The sequence below is a fragment of the Zootoca vivipara genome, chromosome 9 (assembly GCF_965207765.1).
Source record: "Zootoca vivipara chromosome 9, rZooViv2.hap1.1, whole genome shotgun sequence".
Classification (NCBI taxonomy): domain Eukaryota; kingdom Metazoa; phylum Chordata; class Lepidosauria; order Squamata; family Lacertidae; genus Zootoca; species Zootoca vivipara.
In genome coordinates, this window is record NC_142592.1 from 36,226,962 (window position 1) to 36,239,122 (window position 12,161).

A 12,161-nucleotide genomic window follows, 5' to 3' on the forward strand; every position below is an offset into this window, starting at 1 on the left:
GCAAATTCAGTAGAAAGACCACGCAGAAGAAGAGAAGTTATCTTGCTGTGTGAGGAAAGGTCACGCAATGACGCAAGTCATGCTTTCAAGGACTGGTCTGCATTGTCAGCCTCCCCCAGAGATGAGGAGAAGAGGACACTTTCTGTCAAGGTGCGAAATAGGGCTGGTTCCTGATCTCAAAGTGATCAACCTACCCAGTACCCACCTCTGGTTCCATCCTGCTTCAATTAAATAAAAATAAAAATCAAGAGTTAGACTTAAAGTGTAGTGGGTGTCAGATAGAACCGTGAAAGGGGTGAAATGAAAGTGAACCTAACTCACTGGCTCCCAGTACGTTTCCGAGCACAATTCAAAGTGTTGGTGCTGACCTTAAAAGCCCTAAATGGCCTCGGTCCAGTATACCTGAAGGAGCGTCTCCACCCCCATCATTCTGCCCGGACACTGAGGTCCAGTACCGAGGGCCTTCTGGTGGTTCCCTCATTGCGAGAAGCCAAGTTGCAGGGAACCAGGCAGAGGGCCTTCTCGGTGGTGGCGCCCGCCCTGTGGAACGCCCTCCCATCAGATGTCAAAGAGAAAAACAGCTACCAGATTTTTAGAAGACATCTGAAGGCAGCCCTGTTTAGGGAGGCTTTTAATGTTTAATAGATTATTTTATTTTATTTTTCTGTTGGAAGCTGCCCAGAGTGGTGGGGGAAACCCAGCCAGATGGGCGGGGTATAAATAAATATATTATTATTATTATTATTATTATTATTATTATTATTATTATTATTACCGTAGCAAATGCTTTACAAGCAGGAGGTGCCTGCATCAGTCCCCAGAACCCCAACTTAAAAGGATCTTGGGTGATGGAAAAGGCCTTGGACAATTAGAGCAGATAGCACTGGACTAGATCTGTTTCACTGGGTATGAGGTCTGTCTCACTTCTCTGAGTATGTTTCTTCCTGCTAAGCATACCTGAAGAACTGAACGTGACCAAGACAGCCCTCTAAAGATGAATTATTTGAGTAACAATGTATGCAAAGTGTGCATTTTGTGAATAATATGTCCAGGCATGGACATACCCAGCGAGGGGCAGGGGGGCAGCTGCCCGCCCGCCCCAGAAGCAAAAAAAATTAACGTATTTTACGGACCATAACCCGCACTTTTCCCCTCCAAAAACTGAAGGGGAAAAGTCGCTGCAGGTTACGGAAATCAGGCTGTTTCCGCCCCCTCTGCGGCTGCAGCCAGCGACAGGAATGTGGGGGGGTAGAAGCAGCCCGAAATTAGGCTGTTTTCGCCCCCTCCACGGCTGCAGCCAGCGACAGGAACATGGGAGGGGGCAGGAGCAGCCTGAGCTGGGGGGGGGGCGGGCGGGAGCTCCATCCTTCCTTCCCCCCTCTTTCTTTCTTCCTTTTTCTCCCTCCCTCCCTCCCTCCCTCCCTCCCTTCTCTCTCTCTCTCTCTCTCTCTCACAACCCTTCCTTGCTTCCTTCCTTCCTTTTTTTCTTCTCTCTCTCTCTCTCTCTCTCTCTCTCTCCCCTTCCTTCCTTCCTTCCTTCTCTCTCTTCCCTCCCTCCCTCTTTCCTTCCCTCTCTCTTCCCCTCTCTTGCCCCCCCTAGTTTTGATCCTGGGTACGCCCCTGTGTCCAGGAGACTACAGTAGGTCAGATCATTGGTTCACTTTGCCCAGTACTGCCTATGACAGGCAGTGATCCTCCAAGGTCATAGGCAGAGGCTTTTCCCAGTCCTGATACCTGATAGCCCTTTAACCGAAGACGCCAGAGATTGATCATAGCCCTGCTGCATGCTCTGTCACTGAGCTGTGACACTCCACACTGAGGCACTACTTGACCCATAGTGCCGTCTCTCAGCTGATCCCTCCCTATCTGAGAGTTTCTGCATATGGTTTTAGTTTCATATTATGGACTTTCAGTAAGTTTCATCACTCCACAACCCCTGTCGTGCTGGTCCATTCAAATTATTCTGAGACATAATGTTCAGCATGTCTTCCAAGATCCAGGACACTTAAATAGTCTGAATCATTGCTATTAACCTTACTGTCCCACCATTTAGTTTACAACATGTGATAATAAGATGATTTGGCAAAAGGACGCATTAGCTGGAAAGGTCAAACATGACAGAATCTTTAAGGCATGCATGTGCTTAAGCATCTATAAATAAAGAAATAAAGGAAATGCATTTAATTTTTGATGACTATGAAAAAGAAAAAAGAAAGAGCATTTTGCAAGGATATATGAATGTATCTCAATATTGTCGGTGTCTTGAGGATATTACTATATAGGTCTTCTTTGCACAGGTGCAGGCGTGCCCTGCTCCTGCTGGGTTTTGAGCTCCCAGGGAAGTGAGCTAGGATATGCCTGTGCCCTTGATGGTCTAATAATAATAATAATAATAATAATAATAATAATAATAATAATAATAATATATTTATTTATTTATTTATTTATTTATTTATTTATTTATTTATACCCCCCACAATCTGGCTGGGTTTCCCCAGCCACTCTGGGCGGCTCCCAATAGAATATTAAACAGAATAAAACTTCAAACATTAAAAACTTCCCTAAACAGGGCTGCCTTCAGATAGTTTTTTATTTCAGATAGTTCTTTATTTCCTTGACATCTGGTGGGAGGGTGTTCCACAGGGCGGGCGCCACCACCCAGAAGGCCCTCTGCCTAGTTGCCTGTAACCTCATTTCTCGCAGTGAGGGAACCGCCAGAAGGCCCTCAAAGCTGGACCTCAGTATCCGGGCTGAATGATGGGGGTGGAGACGCTGCTTCAGTATACTAGGCTGAGGCCGTTTAGGGCTTTAAAGGTCAGCACCAACACTTTGAATTGTGCTCAGAAACGTACTGGGAGCCAATGTAGGTCTTTCAGGAGTGGTATTATGTGGTCTTGGTGGCCACTCCCAGTCAGCAGTCTAGCTGCTGCATTCTGGATTAGTTGCAGTTTCTGGGTCACCTTCAAAGGTAGTCCCACGTAGAGCATGTTGCAGTAGTCCAAGTGGGAGATAACGAGAGCATGCACCACTCTGGTGAGACAGTCTGCGGGCAGGTAGGGTCTGCGGGCAGGTAGACAGCTGCCCAGGACACAGAATTGACCTGTGCCTCCATGGATAGCTGTGAGTCCAAAATGACTCCCAGGCTGTGCACCTGGTCTTTCAGGGGCACAGTTACCCCATTCAGGACCAGGAAGTCCTCAATACCCACCCATCCCCTGTCCCCCCCAAAACAGTATTCTCTCTTGTCAGGATTCAACCTCAATCTGCTAGCCACTATCCACCCTCCAACTGCCTCCAGACACTCACATAGCATCTTCACTGCCTTCACTGGTTCTGATTTAAAAGAGAGGTAGAGCTGGGTATCATCCGCATACTGATGAACACTGCCTTGTTATACAGCCACTGGCCACCAGGAGTGGCTCACCCAGAGGATTGGGGCTACAGTAATAACCTCCTAGCACTGGTGTTTCTGCTACATACTAAGTGTGGGGAGGACACGGCAGCAGGGAGATTGGGACTGCCCACACAAACTGACAGAAGTGGTGGGTTGGCTTTCTGCAGGTACACCCACACAGCCCCAACCTCACCACTACCTGACCCCCTCCTGGAAAGTGGCAGTCGCTGAAGCTCTCTACCCCCACCCTCCAACAAGGCAAGCCACTCCTTTTCACTCTTACAGTGTGGGGGAGAGGGAGACAGAAACTGCTGAGGAGTGAGCCTTCTGAATCAGAAGAGTCTGGTGGCCTGGTAGGATGATGGAGACTCTTTGTACAGGTCATTCTTCAAGATTAAAAGTGGGGTCAAACATGACTGGTACCTTTAAAGCTGTAGTGGCTTTCTGTTAGTGGTGCTAATGAACTAGTATTTACAATCTGACCAATAAACTCATGTTCTTTCCATGGGGTTAGAAAGCTGATAAACTGCAGAATCTTTACCCACAACCCCCCCCCCAAATCACTATGGCACTCTGAATTCTGCTCAGGCATTATTCCATTAAGGACATAATAAGGACACAATAAGATTCCTGTTGAATAAAGAACAGGGGTCCATCTAGTCCAGTGTCCTGTTCCCAACAGTAGCTGTGAAGCAAACAGCCTGTTATTGATCAAAACTATACATCTTGCATGTTGGTTTGTTTGGCGGCTATGAGGTTAACTTATTAAACCTGACCTGCCTGGGAATCAAAGTGGGTGGTGCAGATGGCACACAGGCAATGTCTGCTATTAAAAAAAGACCCTACAGCTTCCTTGAATTCAGGGATTGGAAGTCATGTAGCCAGAGGGTGTATGAGGGAACGAGATTAAAGGATGGGCAGGTCAAGGTGTGAGCTCAAGACATGAAAGAAACACAGGCCAGGTTGGAGAGAGTAAGATATGGCAAGTTTTATGTAAATCATTAGCTATAGGGGCTCTATAAGGGACCCCTTCTTGTGTCAAGTGGCTAGTATATTGAAATGATACCAACAATAATAATATTGATAATAACAAACATGTAGCAAATTCCATGTGGAGATATGTGAGAATGTGTAAGAAACTATTTCCAAACCTGATGGAAATTATCCCATCAATGAAAGCTAGATGGTTGTTTAATACACTGCCCCCCCCCCCCATGCTTTCCATTCACAGAAGGTCTGGCAATCTAGCAATCCCACTCCCAGAAAGGCAGGGAATGATTTTCACCAGTTTCCTCTTCAGTCTCCTGCTTGACCTACTGTCACTTAAGCCCTTCAGAACAGATTTAGCTGGGCACAGGAATAAAGAAAAGGGGAGGATCTCTTTTTATCCAACCCCGTAATTATCAATCATCAGCAATACTCTCATAATCATAAGGAATTGTTTTGTGTGTGTTTAATGATATGGGCTGATTTTTATAGAAATGTTTGAAATAATACCCACTGCTTGCATATAAAATGTCACCCTTTGCTCTTTTAAGCGTAGCCACCACATAGAAATCTGGGTTTACTGGATTTTGGATATATTGGAGGGCAGATCTTCACCTTTCATTTCTACTCTTATTTGCTTCTGAAGCATTTCTTCAGAAAATAGCTCACTAGCTACCACACTGTTTCAACCCAGGGCATACCTAAAGCTACCCAAACATCCTGTTTTTCCTGCAATTTTTGCTTCTTTAAGAGGACACGTGCTATCTCCCCACAGGTTTCCTGATCCTCATTCCGCCCTGGTTAGTTTACACTGATGTTATGAACAGCTATAGCTAAACAGTAATTTGGGTTTTCATTATCAGGCCCAGCAAACTGAATATTTTTTTTCTTCCCAATAATATAAACAGCAGAGTGGAAAAACCCCAAATTGTTAACTCAGGTATTTGTAATGAATTTCGAAAACAGGCAGTTCAAGGGGTCAAAATCCTTCCTTTGGCCTCCTAATTGAATGTATTAAGAAACAGCATGCACACACACACACACACACACACACACACACACAAGCACACTTATTCTTCTTCTGATTTCCTTTAACTGAAATAGATGTGCTACTTCCACTCTCTGCTTCCCCCATTCATTTCTGGAATCCAATTATGCCTTCTTTCAGGCTTCTGTTTGCTAGCCTATGTAGGTCAAGCTCCTTTTACTCTGTCTTGTCGAACAGGGTCACCATTTCTCTTATCACTCTAGGGGATCTTTCTCTCCACATATTGCAGTTTGGTTGCGCCATTCTAGGACACAGGTGACTAAGGGTGAGTCACATGAACAAAAATTGGAGCTTGCAGAGAAATATGGTTCAACGCATATTAGAGCTGCTATGAGGAAAAAAATAATAATTCTCTGATTGCTCTTTCACAGGGCCAGATCCATTTTTATCGCTGAATGTGGTGAGTAACATTTTCCATCCACATTGTGGGCAGCAAAATCAATCAAGCCACACAATTGAGCAATCAGATTTGAGCAGCAAGCTGTTATGGGCATTACGTGTGCCTCCGAGGCAAGGGCCAGGCTTTACTTCAGTCATGCGAATCAAGTGCAAATATGGGTGCTCCAGATGAGTCTTTATACAGTGCTATTATGGAGCATGCCTCCTCTTAACAGATATTAGATTCTCAATTTGCCTCAAAAAAAAAATCTGAAGTCTTATCACAGTGAAGGTTCTCAGCTGTCTTGTAGATAAAGCAGGGAAGCATCAATGACACACACAAGCAGGAAAACCTCAAAATGGCGCTAGGCATTTTAATTTTCTTGAACTTATAAAATAGAAAAATACCGATCTGTTTCAGTGAAGATATTATCAGATGCTTGTGGGAAACAATTCATACCACTCAGGGTGAGTGCCTGGGTGGGTTGGGGAGTGTGGTGCAAAAGGTATTAAGTTACTCAAAGGCCAGAGTGAAAATCCATTGGCACAAAGTGGAGCCCTCTTTGTGTGAAAGACAGAAGAAGCATGAGTGGGCTGCTCTAAGTGTAAAACAAGCTAAAGGCTGTTGGTTGTTTAATCCAGTTTGAATGTATTGTGCTTGGTTCTACCTAGGTATTTGTCACGCTGGAAATGTTAGTGTTTGTCATTGTAGTTTTGCATGCTTGCCTTGTGGCAGAATTGTTAAGTTTGCTGTTTATTGGACCTGCTGAAATGATTATTGCGCACACACACACACACACACACACACACACACATTCCTTGTTTATTTTTATTACTTTGCTCCCTATTCTGGGATTGGGGGGAAAAATCAAATCAAGGAAGAGTGGACTGTAAATACTGTAAATAAAACAAACTCAATGCCCCCTCCCACTGTGCATGCCCAATTTTGAAAACAGATACTTTCAATAAATTATTATTATTTATTATTTTTATTACTGTTTTTATTTAAAAGTTATACAAAATTCTGCAAATACAGTGTTATCAAACTGGTACTTATATACTGCATGATGTGTAGTGACTGGCTACTAATTTAGCTGGAATCCTAATCTCCTGATGTAGCAGGACATGGTGGAGGGGAAGGCCACCATTTTGTGCTCTTCATTGACTCCATTGGCATTGTTTCCATTTACACCACCTCTTCTGCTGTCTTAACACACTGTCTTCAGGGGCAGGAGCACCCTCTGAAGGATTTCAGCTACTGTAAACTCTGTTGCTCCCCCAACTCTAGGCCTCTGTCTTCAATGGTGTACTGCTGCATAAGATTGTTGCACTGCTAATGCTTCAATGACATGAATCCTATGTGCCAGAATAATATTTTGTTTTTGTGGCATAAGGGATTTAATAGTGACCCTATCATAAATTGAAGATAGGGTTATCCTGTTAAGATACTGAAGGAGGTGGAAGATACTTCGCAATGTAATAAAATAAGCTACCGCTCAGTGCTAAAAGTAAAGACTACCTTGGCTATGTTTTCATTCTCAAATAAGGTAACATGCCTGAATCAAAGCAGCTTCAAGAAATAAAATGTGCACCCTCAATTCTTATCCCTCAGCAATCAAAATTCTCTCCTAGTAGTTAAACCAAAACAACCTTGCAGCTTTATTCATTGTAGATTTTCAAGAGAAAATATTTTGTGAACGCTCAAGTACTTAAAAAATAATAATAGAGCTCTAAGGGGGTAGTGCTATCTGCTCTTGCAAGTTTAAAAGGCATGTTATACTTCTTCCCTTGAATAACAATTGGTTTTGTGTTTTAAAAAAGTCTTTACTGCCTGGCAGGACAGGCGCTATCCAGTTTAATTCTGGCTAGAACCAGCCAGAACTGTTGAAAGAACAGATATGAAGGGCAGCTCTACTGGAATCAAGTTTCCTTCATTTTTGACATGTAAACACACCTCCACCTGAAGAATGATGGAACACTGAGTGCAAACAGAAAGGCTAGCTAGTTAAGCAAACTAAATAAGATTTTTGCTTTCCTTCCTTTCCATATATACACACACACAACAAAGCTATTAGCAATACCAAATGGATAGAAACAGGACAACGGTGCAGCAGTTTCTTCCTCACACCAAAGCTATGGGCATTGGCTGGAGAAAAGCATTCTGCAAATGCTCAATAAAACTTTGCACCAGGGCAGAGGGAGCAGAAATGCAGGTTTCAGGACCTTTAAAAAACATCTGACATATAGTTCCACATCCCATCCTACCTAATGAAGCACTAGTTTCTTCTTCTGTTGTTCAAGACAACAAACTAGCAATGGGAGCTTCCCCCCCCCCCCAGGGCCAAATTTGGCCTCCTGAGGAATGTCAGCTGATTCCTTAGTTGCCAAGCCAGTGTCAAGGGGTGTATGTGGAGGAACTGGGGGCAGGGCTGATGGGAGGGACTGGCAGGCTTCTTGGGAGGACTAGGACTCACCACATGATACCCGATTCTTAAACTGGCCCTTCCTCAAACCTGTTGCTGGACAAGGTGACAGAACAGGAGCAGGGAGCCATTTTCAGACTAAGAAAACTGCCATTTAGGAGTCTCCTGCCAGCGGTTGGTCAGGCCAGAGGCAAAAGTGAACAAATAAATGAATGCAATTTTTTTTTTATCTTTGTCCAATAGACTATTTTCTACACAGACACATACATCCCTCCATCTAGGCAACCAAGACCCATTACTAGAGCTGAAAGGTACAGTCAGGCAAAAATACTCAAAGGTAGTACAAAGTGAGAATCCCAAGGACCATATAGGCCACATTTTGCTCCTCAGCCTGGGGCTTTCCATCACTGATGCAGTAGCAGTGGCAAGCTATGTTCAGCATGTTATTCCTCCCTGGCTTGGAACGATCAATTCGCCTATCCATTTTAATTGATATTCATATATGCCTGCGGAGAACTGGGAAATCGACCTTTGTCCGGGAAGAGCTCTGTACACCAGCATATAAATATGCTGTTCCTCATCACACATTCCACAACTGGGCCTCAGCTCAGCTTAAGCTCTTGTACTTAAGACCTGTTGAGGCGCTTGTTGAAATGCACAAGGAGCCGCCAATCGAAACTGCTCGTCTCTCCTGGTGTTGCTGGGTGAAGAGGATAGCACAGAATTGTACTGCATCCCATGTTCATGAGGAGAGCTTACTAAACTGTGAAGATTTCCAACCAAATCTGGAGCCGGGTGCTAGGAAAAGGAAAGTGTCCCCTGGACACTCACATATTCGACTGCATTGTTCCTTTGTTGCATTCATCTAGCCTGGAGAACTCAATAAATGTTTTCCTCTGCTCCCCGTGCAGGCATTATAACAGGGCATATATAACAGCCTTTCAGTCTGAATTGGTGCAACTTCCTCAGCTGGCTGTTTTTAGTTTCTGTCTCTGTTTTTCCAACCTTCAGGTTGTTACTTCCCTTTTAAAGGACTTTATAATAAATCAGTAGAAAAGAAAAGAAAATCCCTGTGGGAGTAAGAGACTGTATTTTCCTACCAATCAACCCCTCCTTTAAAACTCCCCACCTGCCACGACCAGCGAAAAGCTTGGATTCATCTCTGTCCTTCATTGCAGATTATGCGAAACTATTTAAATCTTGAGTGACAGTATTTACTAAAGCAGCTGTTGGGCTCTGCCACCAGTGTTGAGAGAAGAGGGAGATATCATATATATATAATATATTCTCTCCTTTGGCAAAACCAGCTGCTACATTTCGTCCAGGTAGGAACAAACAAAAAACAAAATAACAGTGCAGAAATAACATTGCCACAAATAAAGGGGTTGTTTTTAGAAAACCTCCCCCCTCCCAGCCGCCCTTTTGTTTGCTACTGTTTCTAGACTACAACGGCCTAGTTGCTTTCATTATCGTCACAGATGCAAACCGATGCAGGAGAAAGCCTCCATCCCTCGCTGTCTCTCTCTCTCATTAATTTGTTCATGTCATTCATTTTAATACATTTCAGAGCAGGAGATTAAACAAGAGCAGCACTCTTGTTTTCATTTAATCAAATATTTAACCATTTTGCTTTTTTGGACTGAAGTTGTACGGCTGTCAATTACTGGCACCCAGAGTAGGCCTGAAAAATTCATGTTTTTGTTTTGAGTTGTAAAGAACCCGATAGTGTATTCACAAATGCCCTAGAGGCGATTGCCTCCTACTAGGCTTGAAACCTACCCGAGCCAACTATCCAGATCCCCCTCCTGGGCGATCGTTTGGGAGCTGCATAAGCATTCTCCAGCCCAAACACCACAGCGACTGGTGCCAGAAGACACCAGCACACTTTAGGGATCCACAGAGGTAGCATAACAGAACTCAGTAGCACAGCATCTTGGCTAATCTATTTTATTTACATATAAACACACAGAGAGCTCTTCATCATTGCTCCCCCTCTGTCTAGCATCAGGCAGCAAAGAGAGAGAACAAAAGAACAACAGTTCCACTTAGGAACACAGTAAGACAAACATCCTATCTACGTCACTTCCACTCTGTGGAATGAAAACACATACAGTCATACGATACACAATAAACCTATGACTGCACACGGGGAATGTATCTCTCAACAAGGATATGGGGACAGTGGGGAGAGATGTTCCAAGGACCCACACAAACCTGGAGCTAGCCCTGTGAACGAGCATGATTTTGATTACTCCCATTCATACCATTCAGGGCCTGTCCTGTTCTGCAGTGTTGTGGCAGCAGCAGAGCCGATTCCGCCATTTTATTTTCCTCAGAATTGCTCATATTTTGCATTGTTCTGAGGCATTCCAGGGAAGAAATCATTAAGAGTTGCTATTTTACCCCCTCTTTTCCTGTCAAAAACAAGTTCTAGAGCAGAAGAAAGGGGGAAATCGATGAGTGTAAGTAAGAACAAACGAAACGGCAACAAAGGATTAATGCAAAGGAGTGCTCCGACTTTCATTTGTGAAATGGTGGTGGATATGCAAGCTGTCAGCCAGCACACACACTGTCAGATGAAACTGAGGCCTAAGCACTAGCCTCCATCCAGCCTAAAGGTACTAGCAGAGGGTGTGGATATTGCTCTCAAATAACAGAATTTTGATTTTTTTATAACACTGATGTAGAAAGCACAATCTCGCAGAAAATTCTGACAGTAGTTAATGTCACAATAGCCCATCTCTCAACATCCAGGAGGTGTCAAACTGTTTCCCAGATGTACATGATTGACTTGTGACTGACCATAGCTACCTGTCAACCAAGGCCGACCAAGGTCAGAAAGTCTTCAAAAGATGGCTGTTGCCATTTTGATCCTCAGAGTGCCTCAACTGGACTACCTATGCTGCTACATTACACGTGAGGAGACCAGAAGCTTGTTTGTAAGGAACTACAATAGGATAGATAGATACACCTGAGCAGAAATATTTTCTTTCTTTTTATAGTACCATTCTGCTTTTACCTATGTCAGCCTGTCAGTTTTATGCTTAATAAACTTCTTCTAAAACTCAGAGGGTTATTCCAACCCCTCACATGCCTAGGCCCTTCTTTCATGCCATGTGTGTATATGAGCAGGGTCTGAGGGAGAAAAACAAGCTACTTTGGTTATCAGGAAGGGACAGGAATGCTGGATGTTATCTCCCTTATAAGTATTTGCATTGCATCTCCTGAAAGCACCTGAGGGGGTGTGGTGGCAGTGACCCGAGAGCCTCAGGCATGACTGGCCTACCCAGAATGGCAGTTGTGGATGGAATGGAACAAAAGGTCTTTACCTTCTCCTATTACAGTGTGAACCTGGCAAAACAGAAAGCTTTCACTTGCTGAGTGTCTACTTCTGCTGCAATTTTTATGGCCACCAAAGGAATACCAGACAATAAAAGCAGCTACCGGTACTCTTTTTGTGTGTGTTTTTCGTGTCCAAAGTCAACGTTATCCATCCAGGTCACTGATCTAATCCTCCCCCAAACTCATGGTGCATCCTGAGCACATGCACAAATCTGGAACGGAACACAGAAAATGACTGTAAATAGCACTCTCATTTATCCAGTCTTGTTTTTCCACATAATTCTTGTATTCCTCAGGCCATCTGGATAATCTAAATTAATGATGCCATATTGCATGCACTCGCTGCTGCTGCAATCATTTCCTCCGCTGACAGTAGTGCAAAAGGAAAGATCTGGCATTTCACGTGATTTCAAAGAAACGCTGTGCATTTTGAGGGGGGGTTAAGTGTGGCCGTTTCAGAATTCTCCACCAAAGTCAGTCTCCAGAACAAAGGACTTGCTGCAAGCAACAAAGGCACCAGCAAATAGGAACCTTAATGCAACATGAATTAATCATCCCTCTAAATCTTTTATTTAATAAGGTAAAAATT